This window comes from Epinephelus lanceolatus, chromosome 21, assembly GCF_041903045.1.
Source record: "Epinephelus lanceolatus isolate andai-2023 chromosome 21, ASM4190304v1, whole genome shotgun sequence".
Lineage (NCBI taxonomy): Eukaryota > Metazoa > Chordata > Actinopteri > Perciformes > Serranidae > Epinephelus > Epinephelus lanceolatus.
Window position 1 is genome coordinate 3525001 of NC_135754.1, and position 23189 is coordinate 3548189.

Consider the following 23189-nt stretch of genomic DNA (forward strand, 5'->3'; position numbering starts at 1 on the left):
AGATTCATGCTGTCCTCTAAAAAATTGAATTTGCCCTTGGGGATTAATAAAGTATATAAAATTAAATTCCTTTTCAAATTTAAGAGTTTCTGTCTGGGGACAGACAGGCGTTTTGCACTGAAAACAGCACTGGTAACCAATTTAAAATAATGAGTTCAGTTGTTAACATAATTGTATTTTTTCAGGTTTACACAGTTGAAATTGAGTTGAAAAAAAATGTGTACAACCAATCAAAGTAACTTTTTTTAAAGCTGTTTCACAATTCTATTTTTTCAGAGTTCAGTGTGGGGCTAAATACTCAAATGTCTCTATATAGCTTAAACCAAAAGCAGGATTTATACCTCTGTGTCAACTCAACACCATAGGCCTACCGATGGCGTAAGCACTGTGTAGAAGCATTACCTATACGCCGTAGCCTGACATACACCTCTCCAGAAATGTAGCTACAGGTCTTGGTGACGAAGACCTCCTTTGTATTTTGGTAAGCTGAAAACCATTTCCCCCAGTGGAAACAAGGCTTTTATTTACTTTTATTTCTCAAGACAGGAAACAATAAATTGTGAAGACAATAAAGCTCAGACAAAATGGCATCTTCATCTGTCTGATATTGCAAAAATTAGGCCAATCCTGTCCCAAAAAGATACAGAGAAATTAGTCCACACATTTGTTAACTCTAGGCTGAATAATTGCAATTCCCTATTATCAGGTTGCTCTAATAAGTCTTTAATAACTCTCCAGAATGCAGCAGCATGTGAACTGACAGCAGGGGCGGTCTGGGGTTGAAATTCAGCCCAGGAGCTAGATTTGGAGAGGCCTTTTTTCTGATCACACGACGGATGCAAGTGGAATTTTAACACAAATACTTTATTTGCAGTATAAAAACAATCTAATGATATTAAACACAACACACACAGATTAGTCAGTCAGCAGAGTGTATTGAATATAATATAATTCTATGCAAAGACCTATTGCCAACCCAGTCCTGCACACTGCTCCTGTACCTGGCACTGTTTTCTCGCTCCACTTTCCTCCTTCTCCTCCTCCTCCTCTTCCTCCTCCTCCTCCTCTTCCTCCTTCTTCTCCTCCACCTCCTCTTCCATCTCCTCCTCCTCCTTCTCCTGTCCCTCCTCATCTGTCTCTTCCTCCTCCCCACTATGACTGGCAATATCCTGTCCCTCTGCATCAACTCCATGACTGACACTGGCCTTGTCAGCTAATAATAACAATAACAGCAACAATGATAAATGTTATAGCACTTTTGCAAAGAATTCACAGTGTTAGAACACAAATACAATATAAAAATTAACATAACAAAAGCGCCACACACACACACACACACACACACACACACACACACACACACACACACACTGTAAATGAATTACTCACTTTAATGTATTTTTCTTGAGCTGGTAAAAATGGCTATATATTCATGTAGAAACAGAACAGGAAAACAGGATGTATAGCCTATATATTCAAATATTATCTTTTTAACTTTGAACACAGACTCTCTCCTGAAATAGGCTATGTTTTCTTTTGCAATAAAGAAATTTGTGCTTTGTTCTGGTCAACCAGTATGGTTTTTATTTTTAATTGATAAAGCAGATTAATTATTTATGCACGTATGGTGTAACATTGCTGATAGGCTACCTTTAATGTTCTGTGTGCCCTGAACACATACTAAAACACAAACTGGAGTTCTCAATGGGCCTGAAAATTACAACCCGACCCAACCCGGCCTGTGGGTTTTTAAGCCCAGACCCGACGCAGCCGACACACCAGCATTAGCCTAATTGTCTGCCCGAAAAAAAGTCATTTGCATATTTTCTCGGCCCGAACCCGCGGGTCCGGTCGGGTTTGTCGGGCCGACCCCACCCATCTGGGATGATAGGGCCATGTAGGCAGTGCTTGCTAACCGCTCGTATCCCCCCTTAATATGCAAAATATTAGATTGACCCAGTCTGACGTTCCACTCTGTGCCACTGCCACCTGCGGCTGCAAGGGCAGGCTGCTGCGGACAGGGGGATGGCATATGCTGTAAAGCCCTTTGAGGCAAACTTTGATTTGTGATATTGGGCTTCATTAATAAAATTGAAATTGAATTGAATTGAAGTCTTGTGTGCAGGGGCGATTCTAGGATCAGAGGTTTAGGGGTGCTGAGCACCCAGAGAGCTGCCCGGCCAGGCAAGATAAATTTCACTGTTTTGTACATTCATTCATTCATTCATTCATTCATTCATCTTCTAACCGCTTCATCCTCTTGAGGGTCATGGGGGGGCTGGAGCCTATCCCAGCTGACATCGGGCGAAAGGCAGGGTACACCCTGGACAGGTCGCCAGACTATCGCAGGGCTGACACATAGAGCCCGGAGAGAACCCACGGGAGAACTACACACAGAAGGGCTCCCACACCCGGGATCGAACCGGCAACCCTCTTGCTGTGAGGCGACAGTGCTAACCACCACACCACCGTGCCGCCCTGTTTTGTATATTTTAACGCAATTTCATTCCCACATTTGTGAAAGAAGAACACTTTTTGGGAAAGTCTGTGACTAAACCATCAAATTTGATAAAGGTTATTTAAACGCTGAGCCACAGCAAAAGAGGAATGGATTGGAATCATAAAAGAAACATATCGTAAATCCTGGGGGAAGACAACTCATTTTGATACAGCAGCTCCTCAAAATACACATAAACAGTATGTATGTTTCTGGAGTAAACCAGCCCCCTATAGTGAGTACCAAATATACCAAAAATACTCATAAGAATACTAATAAATAAAGTCCTCTCTCTGCTCCTCTCTCTCTCTTTGTACTGTCAACCAAAAGGCAAATAACCAAACAATGCGTTTTATATCTAATAAGAGATAAACTGATACATTGATCCAAGTCACAAGATCATTCTAGATAGACAGACCATTTAATCTTACACTCTTACCTGAACCTGGCTTTTTTTTTTTTTCGAAAAAACAATCTTATATCCATGATGAGGCTGTCTGTCTCTTACCAGGGCATCAGACTCTCTCTGAAACTCTCTCTCTCTCTCTCTCTCTCTCTCTCTCTCTCTCTCTCTCTCACACACGCACGCACGCACGCACACACACACACACACACACACACACACACACACACACACACACACACAATAGGAGTTATAATGTTAATGGGCATCCAGTCAGTTAGCTAGTCAGTAGCACCCTGGCTTTAACATTAACACATCCACATGCTGTATTTTTGTTAAAATATTACATTGCAACCAAATACTGTATGGTTTTGACACTTTTCCAGCTTGTTAAAAAGGGACATACAGTAAAAAAAAAAAAAAAATAAATAAAAATTCTCAAATTTTAGGGGTGCTGGGATTCACTTTGAAGCACCCCCAAAAATGGGCTAGAAACGCCTATGCTTGTGTGTGATTTATCCTGGTTTCATATGAGTGGGAAAAAAATCTCTGCTAGCTGCTGGGCTAATTTGTGCAAGGTAAAATGTCTGGTAATAATAACACTGGCATGTTGTATTTGTGGGAAAAATGTGTCCAGCAGAAGACAGGTGTCTTGTCTGTGAACCCTGTGAGTTATAATGAAATCTATTCCTGTACTTGTGATTAATATTGTCGCCACTAAGCCATGTTCTAAGTATGTTTTGAATCATTCAAACTTTATAGCACTTCACAGAAACCTCACCACCACAGCAGCCACTCTAGGGGTCTACTTTTCTGTGTGTGAAGTGTTTAAAGTGTTTCATCTGAGAGTCATGTTGATATGGAAAGCTGAAGAGTCACAATGACAACATTTAAAGCAAATATGCTGTCTTAAAAAAGACTGGAATTTTACTTTAAATTTGTGTCATGAATATTTGTGTCAAAACATGGAATCAGTTGCTAAATGGAGAATATTGTGGAATTTACAAAAATGTATTTTTGTAAAAAAAAAAAAAAAAGTATTTGTTTACAGTACCTAAACCAAATGAACAAAAAGAAAACTACACTGCTATGTTTTGTTGTCATTTGCGGGAGGGGCTCAGATCCTCCACACACACACACAGGCAGGGCTTCTGACAGCAAGAGAACACCTGGGTCCTCATTTATAGACATGGTGTACGCACAGAACAAGGCGTATACCACTTGCTATGCAAACTCTGGGATTTATAAAGAACAAACTTGATGAGTAAATGTGTGGTCTTCCATGGAAGCTCTGATCCATGCATTCGCACAAAAACTGTAGACATGAGAAACTGTGACCTCTGTGGCAGAAAGATGAAAAGGAAGAAATGTTGTGAATTTGATATCAGTGTGTAAAATAAAGACAGATATGACCTCTCATGTTTTAAGAGTGAACTTGCAAAAATGGATAAACATCAATAAATGAACAAACTGGTGACTGATTTGACTGATGTGCACACATGAAGAACGCAACAGCTATCTTTATTTGAAAAGACCTCCTCATAATCTAATGGACCCATTGTCGATGCCTTTGTCAGGCACATATGAGTGCAGTGGGTCATTGTTATCCTCCAATATATTGTGTTTTGTAATGTGTTTGTTATATGGCTTTTAATCATTTTTATCACTGTGTGTTAAACGTATTGTATGCCAATGTAAAGCACTGTGTCACTGTTGACAAAATAAACAAATAATGCATATAAACATCATTATTAATATTTATCTCACATGTTCGTTGGCCAAAATTGCCCCTCAATTACAATTGGGGAATTCCTTTTCACATGCAATCAATCAATTGATGGGTGGGTATAAAAAGCAACGATCACAGTGCATAAAAATGCATGATGTCGGGTGTGGTGGATGGGAGATTCCAGAGGGAGAGGATCTTCAGGGACCAGCAAAACCTACTGGCCAACGATGATGAGTGGCTTGTGAGCCGGTTCCGACTGCTACGTGCAGTGCTGCTGCATCTCTGCGTTGCATGGGGCCTGGCATTACAAAGAAGCACCAAGCAGTGCTGCGCAATGTGGCACAACTAAGAAACGTGCCACTACCACTTGACACAGATGTTGGCCATGACCCTGACCTCTATCCCCAGGCAGTTGAGCCAAGAGCTGCTGCTGTGGCCAGCGTCTGGATGTGATGCATCGTTTATGAAAACAAGACGTATTTTAAGAAATCATTTGAGTGAAGGAAATCAGATCGTTTGTTAAACAGCTATGGCAACTCTATCCCCCATTTAGAGTGTTTATTTCAGACAGTCACCGACACTGACAGTCAGCTTGAAACATCCCTTGGTTTTCTGTTTAAATAAATCACAGCTATCACAGCTATTCTGACCGTGGTCTTTTTCTCGGTTAGCCAAGCTGAATCATATCCTGCCCTCCTGGTATTCTCAGGCCATCCAGTGGCAGCATCTGCATCAAGGTAACCGTTGCTCACACCTCCATGTTCAAACTGCCAGCTGCCGCTAAAGTTGGAGTGCAGCTCTAGACCTATCCTGACCTCTAGACTAAATGCACTGAAACAGCCCAGAATGTGTTCTGTGTTCTGTGTTCTATGTTGGCTTTTTAAAATGATATATTAATATAGTATAAATACATATATGGAGAAGGAAATTGTGAAATTATTAAGTACTGCAAAATTAGAGCAATGTTATTTAATACCAAATTTATTAATATTCACTAAATTTTAAATATCTTCTTACTAAATTGTTGAAATGTATTTACAGAGCACATGACAATATTTCTGATAGTCTCGCTCACCAGACCTTTCTCAAGAAAAGAAAGGTCTGGCTGGGCCGACTCTCACTTTAAGATTGGAGAAAAAAAATGCCCCGGCTGCTTGTATTTCTTTCAACCAATCACAATCGTTCTGGGCGGTGCCACAGCAACGGTGCACTTGCAAAAATATTGCCGGGGGGAAACAGGTTTTGGTGTAACACGCCCACAAAAATATCGCCTACAGGACGAGAACCATGGCAGAAAAATGGCTACATCCCCGCAAGATCAAACACTGCAAAAGTTAGTAAAGGATGTGTTGAAAACGGTTGAAAACTGCTACACAACCGGAGGTGGTAGGGCAGGACTTCAGCGGGTGGCTCGTTCCGCCCAATGAGAAGCTGATCTATGCAGCGAACTTCCGCCCACTCAGACTATATTTCTGATGACAGAATATGCTTAGGCTGTAAAACACAGAATTCAGAAAAAAATACTGGAATTACCGCTTTGCAGTTTTATCACTCTGCAAACAAGTCAAGTTGCACTTACAGTTTACATCCATGTCTGTAAACATGGATGCTTCACACCCGTTGTCCCCCCAACAACACAGAAAAGCTATGCAATCAGTACAGTTTCAAGGTGGACACCCAAGATCATAAGTGCTATATCGTAGGCAACTGGACTTGCTTGTGTTGCTTTCTTCTTCTCTAAATGACTGGTAAGGAGTTGCAGGCTTTAAACCCTGTGTGGGTGTGGACCCTTGCAGAGTCGTAGGGGTCACATGGGAGCTCTTAGTTTCAAACCTGTGGCTACCCCAACTAGGCCTTTGCAAAAACCTCAAAAAGACCCAGAGCAGACAGAGAGGAAGGGACACAAAAACATAACAACATTGTCATTCCTTATGTTGCAGGAGTGTCTGAGAAACTCAACAAACACCACATCCCTGTGCACTTCAAACCCAGTAACACACCGAGACAGAAACCTGTCCACCCCAAGGACAAAACACCCAGACATAAGCAGAGTAATGTAGTGTATGCTGTTCAGTGCAACCAGGAATGCACAGATTTATGCATTGGGGAAACAAAACAACCACTCCACAAGTGCATGGCACAGCACAGGAAAGCCAGCTCCTCCGGTCAAGACTCAGGGGTCCATTTACATCTACAGGAGAAGGGACAGAAGAGGGGGTGGCTTACGACACCACTTATCACTCACCTACAATGCAGTCTTGGGATCCCTCCCCAAACGACTTCACACCCATTCACCCCTGGGCCCACCTGACCCTAACAACTCACATGGTGGCCAGGTGGGTCAACGACTCACATTGTGACCTTAACGACTCTGAAAATAAGATCTCACATGTGACCCTTACAACTCTGCAAGGGTACACACCCATACAGGGTTTAAAGCCTGCAACTTAGTCATTTAGAACCAAAGAAGTTTCTTGGATGAGAGGCAAAATGTCTTCAAGAAACACAAGCAAGTCCTGTTACCTATGATATAGCACATTATGATTACCAAACCATGCACCAAATTTGAGAAAACTCCCTCAAGGCCTTCTTGAGATATTGTGTTCACCAGAATGAGACGGATGAGGTCACAGTGACTTTGACCTCTGACCTATGACCACCAAACTCTAATCAGTTCATTGAAGTCCAAGTGGACATCTGTGCCAAATTTGAAGAAATTCCTTCAAGACATCACGTTCACAAAAATGGGACGGATGGACAGATGAATGGACAGATGGATAAACAGACGAACAGCCCAATAACATAATGCTTTCAGCTATGACTATTGCCAGGCAGAGGCACAGGGCCCTACTTTAAAGCAACGTTGTTCTAGGATGAAGTTAGATTGTGAAGAAGTTTCTATTTTCTTGTCTGTAAGCTTGGTTATGTTTACTAAGTTTGGTTCCTCTCACACAGACCCCTCCGACAGAGCCTGAAAGGCAGATAAATATTTTCCACAACTTTAAAGACTGTATTGACCTTACAAGAAACTATCAAACATAACAAACACAGTGTTCATGATGCAAACAATAAGTCAGCATAATTCTGGTTAATACCTGTACTCCATGACCACTTGTCTTCCATCTCAAGTCATGTCAAAACTCTGCAGACCCAGCCTTAAAAATATGGCTGGAACAAGACTGCATATCATGCTAAAGTTTCTCAATGGTCAACATTTTGGAATGCAAGATTTTCACCCTGTCTCCATCTCTGCTCCAACTCATTCTCTCTCTCTCTCTAGGGTAGTGGTGTCAGTGTGCCTGGCTTGCCCTAAGCCCTGTGCCTGGCTCTCTCTCTCCTACAGCCCAGATCCCAGCCACCCCCTCTCCTCCTTTCCTTGTTGCCGCCTGGTGCCAACCCCTTTTCACCAGCTAATACCACTTCACCCTTTTTTACCCTCCTCCTCCTCCCACCCTGGGGACTCGCATTCAATCGCGCTATCTTCCAGCAGCAGGCCTGTCAAATACCCCTCCATCGAGCAAGGCAAATTGGCCTGGAGAGGGGAGGGGGGGTTTGGGTGACCACGGTGAGAAAGAAAGAGACAACGATGGATGGAAAAAGGGGGATGGAGTGGATGTGATGGTGGAGGAAGAGGGCAGTAAAAGGAAATGGTAACAGTGCAAAAATAGGAATGGAGGGAGGAGATGGACAACAGTGAGGACAAGGTGGAGAATTCAGGAGAAGAGGGGATGAGACTAAAGGCTTGACAAATGAGTGAATAGATAGAGAGGTCGAGGGTGAATGCATAGAGGGAGAGCTGGAGCCCAGAGGAGATGCCAAGAAGAGAGGAAGAGGTGACAAATGATGAGAATTCATATATCATTCATCCAAGAAGGATCAGTTCCTCCCCTCCACCTTCATCCCTCCTCCTCTCCCTCCCCTTGGCCTGTCATCCTGCCTGGTTTGGGTGACTATAAGCTGTCTATTGTATGTCTGAGTCTGTCTGAACCACCAAAGCAGTTTCCCTCTCTGTGCATCATCTCCTACATGTGACCTGCTGTGACCAAAACAAATTTGTGAAACACAATTTCAGTCATAACAAACAGCAGTGGAAAGACAATAAATATGAAGTGATTTATAGTACAATGACTTGTTCAAATCATGCACTGACTGGTTGATAGCTGTGGTATAAGCAGCATCGATACACAATTTTAAGACTGTTAAACAGTTGAGTACATCTCTGCAGCCAAGGAAAGGAAAAGCAGATTTATTCCTGCACTGGCAACCATTTAGCAATGACTGAGTTTGACCTCTGTAGTGAAGAACTGATATAAAGCTAATAAAACTGTGTGGAAATGATATTGTAGCAAAATGACAAAAATGCCAATGCAAAGTCTATTATCAACATTTACAGTTTCTTTGTAAAAATGTCGCAGTTGGGTTAGCTTAAGCGAAAGATACACACCTGGCAATGGCGCTCCTAATGGTGCCCAGGGCCTACTGCCCTTATACTGCCCATGCCACAGGCTGCCACCGTTTCATACAGAGTGGTCCGTCTGACAGTGCATTGAGAAAGTGTGCTCGTTGGGCTTGAGTTTGCCATGGTATGCTTTGAGCCTATTTTTTGAGCATGCAGTACTCAGTAATGCAGTAATTTTCTGAACAATATTTGTCGTTGTTTTGGATTGTGCACTAATAATAAACATGCATTTGTATAAAGCAAGCACATTTTTCCACTCCTGTGTTAATAAGAGTATGAAAAACATGAAAAATATCCCTTTAAGGTACACATAGAACAGAGAAAAGTGTAATGTAGGTGTGCTGCAACAATGCAAAGTCTAGTTCACAGTTATTGTAGATGTATGGAAGATGAAGGGCTCTAGTTTCCCAGCGCAGCGCAGGGTGGCAAACCCCGCGCAGAGCTAGTTTCGAGCAGCGCAACCTGAGGCGCGCTCAGTTTGGTAGTTTGGCAGACCGAGGTGCGCTGAGATGGGTGTGGCGGAGCAGCAGGGGGAGGTGTCGACAGATCCAGCTTGGCGCAGTGACAGTTTCGGCCAAAAGGCTTCGCCGAAGGTGCGCTAAAAGGTCGCCAGCTGAAACCACGTCTACTGTCAGCGCAGGCTGAGCGCAGCCGGTGTAAGCCGAAGTTTGGCTGACCGGCGGACAGTGCACACACGTCACCAAAACGTCACAGGCAGGTTTCCAGAATATCAGGCACATTAACGATGCAATAAATAGCCAAAAAAACACTATTCAATGCAACTATCTGCAATCAGCACATAAATATATCTCTATATCAACTGTCCCGTCATCTGATGTCAGATCACGCGTAATGGAAACCCAACCTGATTTGATTAACACAGCTGCAAACTAATGAGTTCACATCCCTCTCAGCCAACCACAAACAGCCACAGCATCAGATAGGGAGTATATATTCAGCAACTGTCATCTTAGAAAAGTCAAAAGAAAAGAAACAGAGTGAGACTGCGAGAGAGAAAGAGAGAGCGCACGATAGAAACGCAACATTCATTTCCAATTGTGGTGACCTCCTCCCAGGCTACCTTTGCATCATCAGCTCGTGGAGGTCTGCTTGCAGTTCCGTATATTCGGACACTGCGAGCTTGGACCTCCCAGACCAAAGCATCAGTTTCCTCCTGGGAGAAGTTTGGCCGTCTGATGCTGCTGCTCTCTTCTGCCATGGTGAATTGAGTAAACTCTCATTATGCCTTCACGCGGCGCATTTAAGGAGAGGGGCTCATTTGATTGGTGTGATGTGTGTAAAACCCACTCCACGCCTTCTCTCCTCCCTCTTTCCGACTTGCAGAGGTAGGAGGGACGGAGGTGGGAAAGAGGAGTAGCTGCGCCAGGCGCACGGTGTGCCAAACTTGCAAAATCCGCCTGGCCACACCCAGTTGGCGAAGCGCAGGTGCGCTGCGCCCCCGCCTCACCCGGTCTGCAAAACTAGAGCCCGAAGTGTTATGTATGAGACCGGGTTTGGGAGGGGGGACCTAGGGGGCGGGTTGTTCATTCAGCAGCCTCACTACATGGGGGTAGAGGTTGTGGGCCAGTCTGGTGGTTCTGGCGCAGATGGACCTATATCTCCTCCAATAGTAATAGGGTTGTCAGCTATGTCCCTTTAGTAAGCCTTGATATATTCTTTTTGTTTTATTATGCCAATAGTCATTAGTCTTTGCTCAATTATTCAATTGAAAATTATCCATCACTCACTGGAAATGCTCTGGGTCTTCACCATGCACCTATGGAAGACAGATTACTGTATATTTGTCTGTTTTATAAACAGAGTTTCACTTTGTTTCTCACCTTAGAAAAAAGCTGGTAACCATTGCACTCTCCACTATAATACCAATCATGCTTTCTGTGAATAACAATGGCTAATACATTGGTTCAAACATTGTGTTTTATGCAGTACATATTCTGTATTCCATCACCCCAAAAAAATCTTCATGCTGTAGAATCTTTAATTTTCCATACCAACTGAAAGAGCTGAATAAAAGCATTGTTACGCACCTCCTTTCCTCTTTCTTTTCTCAGTCTTTGCTTCATAGTGTGAGACAGCACTTTCACAATATGCAAACAGTTAAGTGAATCACAAGCAAAAGTGTGTGTGCCACTGTTTTGCACTTCTGTGTGTGTGTTTTCGACTTGTCTCAATTTTGCAACAGCACAGCGAGCATAAGCCGAGTTGGCAGGATTTCCAACAAGACCCAATGACAGTTTTTAACTCCAGCGGTCCTGACCCACTGACTGCTGCACATCCACAGATAGAAAGACATGGAGATAGCTGAAGTTGGTGGAGAGGTAGAGAGAGTCCAATTACTCTACCACAGCTGACACTTTTTAAAGGTTCTTAAAGTTGCTTGAGGCAAGATTTTGGTGTAAAATCCCAAAATCCATCTGTTTCAGCAGCCTAAATCACAGAGTGTGTCTTCAGCAGAGACGAGGGTTTCATCTGTGTTAACTGAGACACAGCAGACTGTGCCTGCATGAACAAAGAAATTCGTAAGAGTGGATCAAGTTGAAAAATAGGAATTCTCCTATGTCTCAAACGACAGTGAGTGTTGACTCTGTTGCTTCGGTAATAAATAAATAAATAAATAAATAATACTAATACAGTAATAACATTACATAGCAGCTGTTCATGTTGTGTGCAAGTCACTGACTTTATCTCACAAAATCTGAATTTTCACAGTTAAAATGCCCTCACTCTGTTTCTTGGCAATTGTTGTGGATTTATTTGTGGTCCGGACCAAGAACTGAACCCAAAAGGCTCGGGCACTGACCTTTATACCTAGTCTCTCTCTCTCTCTCTTTCTCTCTCTCTCTCTCTTTCTCTCTATCTATCTCTATCTCTCTCCCTCACTTTCTTAAGTTTTTTTTAACCAATCATATGTGTAGAATTACTCTTATTTTTTCTAAGTCATATACATCACTTTTACGTCTTCCATATCTGATTTCCTCCCCTTTGCTGTATCCCAATCATCCAAGTTTGAGTTGGTGTGTATGTTGCAGGTGCTTGGACTGGCCTCAGTGTGTGTGTATGTGTGCATGTAGTATTAGCCTGCCAGTGTGTCCTAGTGTCTCTGTTCTCGAACCTCTGAGCCCTCCTTCTCCTGGCTTGCTTATACTATTGGTGGTCCATTTTACTATTATATTTGTATCTTGCTTGGCTTTTCTTTTAAAAATTAAACGGTTAAATAGTAAATGGACCTGCATTTGTATAGTGCCTTTCTCGTCATCTAGTGACCACTCAAAGTGCTTTTTACACTACGAGTCATGTTCACCCATTCATACATACACATGCACACACATTCACACACTGGTGGCCGAGGCTTCCATACAAGGTGCCACCTGCTACTCAGTTTTAACACACTCACACACCGATGGAACAGCCATCGGGAGCAATTTGGGGTTCAGTATCTTGCTCAAGGATACTTCAACATGCAGCCTGGAGGAGCTGATCTTTCGATTGGTGGACGACCCGCTCTACCTCTGAGCCACAGCCGCCCTGCAGTGTACATACACAATGATAACATATTAATGATGCAGTAATGTATTAATAACACAGTGGTAATATAATGATTATATATTGATAATATATTGATAATGCAACTCAACACACACTGATTATGCTTAGATTGTGGTGCTCTTGACTACCTTTTCCTACCTTTAAGTTTGATAAAATATGATATACATGTACACACATACACATGCATATATACATACATACACACGCATTTGTGTATATACAGTACAGGCCAAAAGTTTGGACACACCTTCTCATTCAATGCGTTTTCTTTATTTTCATGACTATTTACACTGTAGATTCTCACTGAAGGCATCAGAACTATGAATGAACACATGTGGAGTTATGTACTTAACAAAAAAAGGTGAAATAACTGAAAACATGTTTTATATTCTAGTTTCTTCAAAATAGCCACCCTTTGCTCTGATTACTGCTTTGCACACTCTTGGCATTCTCTGGATGAGCTTCAAGAGGTAGTCACCTGAAATGGTTTTCCAACAGTCTTGAAGGAGTTCCCAGAGGTGTTTAGCACTTGTTGGCCCCTTTGCCTTCACTCTGCGGTCCAGCTCACCCCAAACCATCTCGATTGGGTTCAGGTCCGGTGACTGTGGAGGCCAGGTCATCTGCCGCAGCACTCCATCACTCTCCTTCTTGGTCAAATAGCCCTTACACAGCCTGGAGGTGTGTTTGGGGTCATTGTCCTGTTGAAAAATAAATGATCGTCCAACTAAACGCAAACCGGATGGGATGGCATGTCGCTGCAGGATGCTGTGGTAGCCATGCTGGTTCAGTGTGCCTTCAATTTTGAATAAATCCCCAACAGTGTCACCAGCAAAACACCCCCACACCATCACACCTCCTCCTCCATGCTTCACAGCGGGAACCAGGCATGTGGAATCCATCTGTTCACCTTTTCTGCGTCTCACAAAGACACGGCGGTTGGAACCAAAGATCTCAAATTTGGACTCATCAGACCAAAGCACAGATTTCCACTGGTCTAATGTCCATTCCTTGTGTTTCTTGGCCCAAACAAATCTCTTCTGCTTGTTGCCTCTCCTTAGCAGTGGTTTCCTAGCAGCTATTTGACCATGAAGGCCTGATTTGCGCAGTCTCCTCTTAACAGTTGTTCTAGAGATGGGTCTGTTGCTAGAACTCTGTGTGGCATTCATCTGGTCTCTGATCTGAGCTGCTGTTAACTTGCGATTTCTGAGGCTGGTGACTCGGATGAACTTATCCTCAGAAGCAGAGGTGACTCTTGGTCTTCCTTTCCTGGGTCGGTCCTCATGTGTGCCAGTTTCGTTGTAGCGCTTGATGGTTTTTGCGACTCCACTTGGGGACACATTTAAAGTTTTTGCAATTTTCCGGACTGACTGACTTTCATTTCTTAAAGTTATGATGGCCACTCGTTTTTCTTTAGTTAGCTGATTGGTTCTTGCCATAATATGAATTTTAACAGTTGTCCAATAGGGCTGTCGGCTGTGTATTAACCTGACTTCTGCACAACACAACTGATGGTCCCAACCCCATTGATAAAGCAAGAAATTCCACTAATTAACCCTGATAAGGCACACCTGTGAAGTGGAAACCATTTCAGGTGACTACCTCTTGAAGCTCATGGAGAGAATGCCAAGAGTGTGCAAAGCAGTAATCAGAGCAAAGGGTGGCTATTTTGAAGAAACTAGAATATAAAACATGTTTTCAGTTATTTCACCTTTTTTTGTTAAGTACATAACTCCACATGTGTTCATTCATAGTTTTGATGCCTTCAGTGAGAATCTACAATGTAAATAGTCATGAAAATAAAGAAAACGCATTGAATGAGAAGGTGTGTCCAAACTTTTGGCCTGTACTGTATATATATATATATATATATATATATATATATATATATATATATAAGCATTCACATGCAAATATTGATCAGATAGCTGTTTAAACAAAACCTCAACACACTGACAATGTGTCAGAAGACTGCAGTGAATCATGATTGAAATTTGTTCAGCGTAGTACTTCCACACAACCGATGTTAGATTCTTCAGGCCAACACCACGACTAATAGTTGAAATTAAAAACACCAAATAATCTATTAACATAAAAACATAGGCCTAAACATTCTTTTCAAGACTCCTTTTAATTTGGTTATTGAAGACATGTAGTGGATGGGACATTTTACAGTGTGAAAATAAACTTGCCAGTGCTCTCTAGTGGACAAACTACAGTATATCATAGAGACACTGTTTCTTCTTGAGATCTATAGAGCCATGTAGTATTTTTGAACTACCATTTCTTATTATTAAACTGACATAGGGCTGGGCGATATGGCTTAAAAATAATATTGTGATATTTTAGGCTATATCGCGATACGTGATATACATTGCATTTTGAAATCTCCTCTTAAGTACTGTAAACTACTAAAATACAAAATATTAAATGAACTACAGTTACAATTAGTTAAATAAAGCAGCCTCTGTCATAATAAAGTTAAATAAAGTACTGTTATAATTAAATCAAAACTGAACCACTGGCACTTTTATATTTTGAAGCATCCAGCTCATATTGGGCCGCATGCTTCATTGTAAGCATGAAATAAACTAAGCTCTCCAGTCCATGTATTAATAATACTTGCAATTTGCTGTGGTGCTCCATGGTCGAAAAATGACTAGTAGCAGTCTGGAGCCCTGCAGATGAGAAACACACCTCACTTGCTCACATATTATTATTATGGGTGGAGGAGTGTGTGTGATCTATCATGTTTGTGAGTCTTTTTTGTGTGTTTTTTTAAGAGAGAGAGCCACAGGGGAGTGAGAGAACAAGTCTCATGCTGGTGGCTTAAAAAACTGACATCATAGTTTATACTGTGTTCGCGATATAATCACTTCTATACACTTCAAGTATATTCGATATCATCCACCCCTAATACCCATGTATCTGCCTAACATCATTTTAAGTCCACACTGATGCATAGTCATGCTAACATATGTTTTGCAGGAGTTTTAAGAGCTGAGCGGAGCAAAGTAAAACAAACTACATGTCGATTTAGAATAGCCTCTTTAGCAGTGTCAATCTTGTCTATAGCGCTTGCCATTGTTGTTAATACGGTGCTGACTGGCATATTGAGTCCCCCCACTGTGCTCATTGGTTGTGCGTTTAACCAAGAAACCACTGTTTCATTTAACAGTGCCAGACAAATCAGTCAGTTTTAAGTGATCCATAATTAAATTAACAGATTTTACTTGCATACAATCTGGCTCTGTTTTTTTGTCCCTTCAACCTTATAGCCAAAATGCTGCCCTCACCAAGCTTTTAAATGAGTTGGATTGTATCTATCTGTGGTCTCACAGGCTAATCTTTTGTGGGATTTTTATGCCAGTGTGGTGTCCAGTGATTGCATACTGCAATATTTCACCAGAAATAGTATGAAATTACTAAGTACTATTGAATAGTTAACGATCCGCAGCCTTTTTATCTTAAAAAGTTAACTGCATTACTAATTAATTTGAAAGCACCTTACAGTCTCCTGCCTGTATGGAAATAACAAAGTGGTCTACACTGTTTCCAACAGTGTAGAGCTGCCTCTCTGCTGCACATTAGCTCCGGGAAAAGCCAAGGTTCTGAGCAGGTCATTCACAAGGATTCACTCAGCAGACAGAGCAGAAGGTTATTTTCTTCACCACAGAGTTGGTTTAAAAGTTGATTAATGTTGCAGTGTGTGTTGGTCAGCCAGTGTCATCTGGTAACATTACTGCTGATCTTTGCTGTACTCCATTAACATTCATCTCTGGGTGATGGCAGGAGAAAGTATACACAATATACTTCATGTTCACCTCCCAAATGGTATTATTTAGACATTGAATTAAAACAAGCTTGCAAGTGCTGCCTTTTGTGAAGATGAATTACAAGTTAACTCTGGCATGTGCTGCACTGTAGACGGTCCGGGTTCCACCTCTTTCATTCTGTTAGCATCACGTTATTAACTGCATCACAGTCCATCTATGAACTGATTATTTCCCCAAGACCTACTCATTTGCAGCGAAAAATGCCCCCTGTGAGTGTTATATTACAAATTAGACATTTATGTATTCCTAGACAATCATTACAGATGTATTAATACGTCATTAGCATTTTCATCTGTATTTGATTGTGGTGGAGCTTTTCTACCTTATGGGAAGTCTAAAAAATCGAATCTATATATGCAATCTAAATACACAATATACATATATACAGTGCTTCATGTCAGGCATCTCGTAAATGTTTTGGAGTAAAAAGTATTTGCCTCTGAAATGTAGTTAGGTAGACCACTGCAACTTAACCTATGGCCCCTATCACAGTGTTATGTTACAATTATTCATATGTTCCTCATTTTCTGTGAACACACTTGATTTTTGCAGATCAAAACATTTAATCATTCTAACTTTTTGCAATGGAGCTTTTTGCTGTCTCTTTGTTGTTCCTCTTTTCTGCTTAAACTGAGATTTTTTCTGACTCCAACAAAAATGGCAAAACACATCTACATAGGTGACATCAGACCACATCTATTATTGCCTTATAGTTGATGTTCTACACAGGACCTGTATAGCCCTGCAAAACATACTCCGTTGTATATATGGCTTTACCTTAAATCTGTTCAAGGATTTTCGCTTGCTATTCATACACCGTTATTCTAATGAAAAGCTATACACAGCACAGTCCACTGATTAAGGTGTACACTGTCTGCCTGCATTATTACAGTCAGCTCCTCTCTATAAACCTGCCATCCCTCTCTCCTCAGCTTACTGCATGGTGTTTTTCCTCCAAAATGTCTCTTTCCGCTCGCTCAACTTTTTCTCCTCCTTTCAGTCCACATGATTGATTTTCAATCTCTCAAATCCCTCCCCCTCCTCCTCTCCATCCTTGTACTCAGGAGACTCTGTTTGAGAAGAACCTTTAAACATACAAAGGTGAAGAATTTAGAGGGGACGAATCATGAAGCCCTGCAGTTTTGGCCTCCGGCTACAGCTACAAAAAGAGAGAAAGTGTTGGCTAAGTGAATAGGGGTGATATGCATGAGTGAAAGCATGGGGGCGACAGTTTGCAGGGTGAAAAGAGGTGGGCCAGAGAAGGTCAGCAGGTGCATAGTGCTACAGGGAAGCTAAAACCCCTGAACACAGAAAGTAGATGAATATTTGAAAGTGTCTAAGAACAATTCAGTGATATCTTTAAACAGACGGCAAGAGGACCAGGAGCAAATATGGGATTTGGAGATGTTGGAGGATGTGTGATGTGTGTGATATGTGTGCATGGTCTGCAGCAGGAGCAGATTTATAGGTGTGTATCCTGGCTGCAGCGTGAGGACATAAATAAGGCTGAGGGGAGAAAGCTCTCCATTGAACATAATCAAGTGGATCCTTTAGAGTGCCATTCATCTCACATATACACACACACACACACACAAGTGGAGGTGAGCACCTCTAATGTTAACCCCAGTTGCTTTTACTTTACTTTCGCTGTGTATGTATGCATTAACAGTATACACACAAATATTTAAATATGGAGCAGAATGTGAGGCAGCCTAATGAGGATTTCTGTGGCTACGAGCCAAACATCTCTTACCAGGGCATCAGACTCTCTCTGAAACTCTCTCTCTCTCTCTCTCTCACTCACACACACACACACACACATTCATACTCACTGTGGATCCAGAAGACTTGAATGTAGCAAAAAGCGAAATCGTTTCACCGCTAGCCGGTTTGCTGTTGTGCACTGCCTGTAGACCAAAACAAAGTGTGTCATGAGCCTCCTCCCTCTACCTCTGCTCTCCACCCCCACCCCACTCGGCTCGTCTGTGCAGCCGAGCGCCGCACAGTGTTGCCAACTTAGCGACTTTGTCGCTATATTTAGCAACTTTTCAGACCCCTCTAGCGACTCTTTTTCAAAAAAGCGACAAATCTAGCGACTCTTTCTGATGTTATTGAAGACTTCTGGTGACTCTGTTGTGAGAGTACGTATCATTCTTATTTTTCTCAACGGGCAGCGGATGCTACCATGGCTCCTCTCTCGCCCCAAAGCACTCACAGATGGCCCAGTCCTCCCTCCCAGCAGCAGTCAGAGCAGGAGACGTTAACCCCTCCACGTCCAGACTGCAAGTGAATCGCGCATGCGCGGAACTGCCGCTGGCTGATCCCGACCTGGTTTATAGTCAGGGCGGGATGTAAATATAAAATTTTCTTTGTCTAATATAAATCACTGAAAGAAGGTTCATTTGTAGTTCTAAACATATTCAAGGTGTTTTTTTACTCAGTTTTTGTCTCTCCCACGACGTTATTCCTCTCTCCTACAACAGCCATTACAATTACATGCATATGGACAATTATGCAAATTAGGCGATGACGTCATTTAGCGACTTCTAGCGACTTTTAGGACAGCCCATAGCTACTTTTCTTACTGAGGAGTTGGCAACAGTGGCGCCGCAGCATCTCCACGGACTATTACATCCAGACGGTCCCAGTGTTTCTTCCACAGGCTCCACTTCACTCAGCTGCCCGATATATACCCGCTGCTTCTTCCCGCATTAACCTGAATAACAAACCAGGGCTCGGTGCTCCGGTTGGATCCAAACGGAGAGCCAGGGCTAACGTTAGCTGGGAAGCTAGCAGAGGCTAACTGGCTGTGCTGGCAGCTGAGTGAAGTGGAGCCTGAGGAAGAAGCACCGGTTAGCCCCCGCTAGCTGGGAGGCTAGAGGAGGCTAACTGGCTGTGCTGGCAGCTGAGTGAAGTGGAGCCTGAGGAAGAAGCACCGGTTAGCCCCCGCTAGCTGGGAGGCTAGCAGGGGCGTAACGCCATAACGCCTGACCCATTGCTGGGACAGAGCCGCTAATAACTCAAGCTCCGGACATTAACCCATGCTACGGTTGTAACATTAAATTTAACTGAATCGACATAGCGACATGTGCCTAATGTTACTGTAACACTAATTAAAACAGACATTTGACTCCGTCATTTCACTTCGAAAATACGCGCTGCCATTGCTCACTGGCTGTAGCCTTTTATAGGGAGGGAGGGCCAAGGGCTCCAAGAGGGGGGGTTCACATGAACGTACATGAACGCGCAGCCGGACCGGCTTGTAAACAAGGGGCTGGAGATCAACACAGAGAGAGGTTGTGTGAGGTATATACTCCAGATGAAATTACACCTCTAGTTCTTCACATAGCAATTTTTTAATTCCTTCAATCTAGAAATGATGAATTTCGCTTATTGCTCCTTTAATGAGCGTAAACAGATGACCACAAATACTGCAAAACATTAAATAATTTATGTAATTTTACTCTTTTAAACAATTTTATATTAATGATTATCATCATTAATTATATAAATTAGACTTAAGGCTGGGCAATATGACTTAAAATAATAATGCAATATTTTAAAGCTATATCACAATACAAGATATATATATTACAATAATCTGAAATCTCCTTTAAAGTACTGTTAACTACTAAATACAAAATTATTTAATGAACCACAGTTACAATAAAGTTAAATAAGGAAGCTATGATCATAATACAGTTAAATACAGTACTATCCTATTAAAGGTAATTAAAATACTGTAATAAAGTAAAGTACTGTTATAATAGAGTCAAATAAAGTACTGTTATAATAAAATGAAATAAAATATCATTATAATAAAGTTAAGTACTGATATAATAATGTTTTATAAAATACTGTTATAATGAAGTGAAATAAAGTATTGTTTTAATTATATAGATCAAAGCAGAACCAGTGGTGCATTTATTTTGAAGTATGTGACTTGTCTTGGGCCAGAAGTGTTGATGTTTTTGTTGTGAAATTGAAGCTTCCTGTCAACAGTCAAATGTTTAGCACAAAGTTTAACTGTTGCCGCTACGCCTTCAAACCTGAGTGTGTTCTCACTGTGAGCTGAGAACACACTCAAAGTTCTCTAGTTCATATATTATTAGTATTTGGTCGCAAAATGTGACAGCCAGGAGCCCTGCTGGTGCAAAGACACACCCTGTGCTCACACTATCATTAATCCTAGTGAGCTCAGCTGTTACCGCGGCATGGTTAAACGTGATAATTTAATCAGTGTGAGCTGGAAACAAGCTAGCAGCTATCCAGTTCATATATTAATAATAATATATGAACTGGATATATTAATAATATTTGCAAGTCACAGTAGTGCTCCATTGTCAAAAAATGGGACTCAATAATAGTGGTCTGGAGACCTGCAAATTAGACACATGCTTTGCCAGCTGGCACACTATCGCTGGGGAGAAAGTGATCAGGATGGGCAGAAGAGTGTGTGTGTGACGTGCCATGTTTGTGAGTCTCTTTGTGTGTGTGTGTCTATGAGAGGGAGAGAGCCACAGGAGAGAGCAAAAGAAACAAAATGCCTAAGCAAGTATAATGCCCATGGCTAAAAAGTCAATTTATACTCGGTGTTACAAAACAGTCATTTTATTCATCTCACACAGAACAGGCCTTAATACAGTGACTATATTTGATACATCAGTCACCCCTAATTAGACCTCACATTACATCGTTCACTTTCCAATTCTGCATATTTTGCCAGAGTAACTTTAGGGGGAGCTCTTTAAGAAACTTCACTTCATCCTGACTGGACAGAGTGAAACATGATGGGATATTATTTAGTGAAGTCTAGTAATGACACATGATATTAATTCCATTATAGTAATTTTCAGAAGCCATACTTAGTAGCTGAAAATACTTTGTCTTAAAGCCTCAGTGTGTAAAAATGGTGAGTAACAGTGACATCAGCGGTCAAATTCTAGATTGCGCTCACACTCACTCGCTCACCCCTCCTGCCGGGTAAGTGACGGTGGCCTCGTAGGACAAAAAGCCTTGCGCAGACAGCAGAGTTTTTCGAGTTTTTCAGGAGTATCTAGCAACGAGGTGAATATTTATTTAGGAATCTAAACCATGTTACGATATGTTATAGCTTACCAGTGAGATATAGGTTATCTGTGAGATATATGTTAGGAGTGTTTTATTTCTAATTGTTTTGGTAACACGAGCATTAGCACAGTAATGCTAAAATAACACGTTTTATGTGATAGTCACGGCATAGTGCGGCAAATATAGGTTGGTACGATTATAATATATGCGTTTCCAGAGTGTTCTTCCACAGGACACAGGGAGATGAGGAAGAGGGAGAGGGAGAGGAGGAAGACCAATGAGAGGAAGGGGGCGAGGGGGTAGAGGCGGTGCAGGAACGGCCAGGCAAAGAGGTGTGTCTCGGCTACCCAGAGGGAAGAGGAGGAGGAGAGGGTGGCAGCCTTCGCAGTAGCGCAAGAGGAATCAACAGATTAGGCTGTAGGCTAGGCGTACCATTTAGCTGTAGCTCTGGGATAACGTTAGCCAAGGCTAGGATAACGTTAGCACGTAAACGTAGCCGTCACTCGAACTTAGACGAGAGGGAAAAGTAGTTGCAAACATGAAGCCAAAATGATTTTAAAATATCAGATTGAATTACCTGTCTAGCAGAAAGCAGGCAACCTCCGCATCCCTTGTGAAATCCTTCTCCTTCAGGAGTTCTTTCCACCTGGAATAAGCAACGCCAATATTCACTCGCGTTTTGTCCCATCCTCGCTTATCTGATCTTTTTCTTTTATTTGGTGGCGTGGTTTCCCTCTTATGGGGCAAAACATATGTGTGGTCCTCCATTTAAAGTGCGACAGAATCATAAAAGTACAAAGCAGGCTCACGCAGAAGCGCCCCGGATTGATCTTCACCTTAACTGTCTCCAGTGACGGCAAGTTCTAGGTAAATGCAAAAGGCGAAGCGCGTATATCCCTTTCGGCCACTGCATTCAAATATGGCGACGCAAGAAGGCAGCCTCCAGCAGACCACGCCCTACCTGTATAGAGAAATCATTCTAAGCCTATGAGAAAGCTTCCATTTGTATGTGAATTGCATTACACTTTAGTAAATATGAAAGCAATAGTTGATATTTGCTAATAAACAACCATGTAAATTACACATTGTAACTTTAATAGAATAATCTAATATTAAACAAAATGTGATTTAAACCATGAACTGTCTGATTTAAGAGTAAGTCAACAACATGATTAAACTAAGACATTTGATGCCAAGTTTCAGTACTTGTGTGTGCTGCAGACACATAAAACGACTAATGTAAACCACTCTGATGACGTTTTTATATGAATAACAAGAGCTGAAGTCCTTTAAAAATATGAGCCACAGTGAGCTGCAGTGAAATAATAATATGGAAGCATTACAGCCTTCCACAACTCCTTAGATTCAATAAAGTATAAATGAATAACAGCCAGACAAAAATATCAGACATGAATTAAAATCAGGAATGCTATTAATGTGAGTAACATGGCCAAAGGGTATGTAGACAGACTTAATCAAAAGCCAGCAATTCTGCTCCTGATTTATTACAGCGAATGGCTATAGGCAATGCTGGAATTATTCTCTTAGTATTATTCTGTAAAAATAACTTCAACTTCATTAAATCATATGCATACACAGTACATCTCAAGTTAAATCAGGATAGAATGATT

General features: G+C 41.8%; 1 protein-coding gene across 10 annotated transcripts in view; it reads right to left on the reverse strand.

Moving 5' to 3' along the window:
- The window catches only part of rbfox3a (RNA binding fox-1 homolog 3a), a 1467330-nt gene that overhangs the window by 1436241 nt on the left and 7900 nt on the right, over positions 1–23189 (reverse strand). The window contains exon 1 of one of the 10 annotated variants that reach the window (XM_078163421.1): positions 18321–18355. The exons of the other annotated variants lie outside the window; for them this stretch is intronic. The gene's annotated coding sequence lies outside the window, so the exon portion shown is untranslated. Of the gene's footprint in view, positions 1–18320; positions 18356–23189 lie in introns of those variants that run through there. 10 annotated transcript variants of the gene reach the window in all.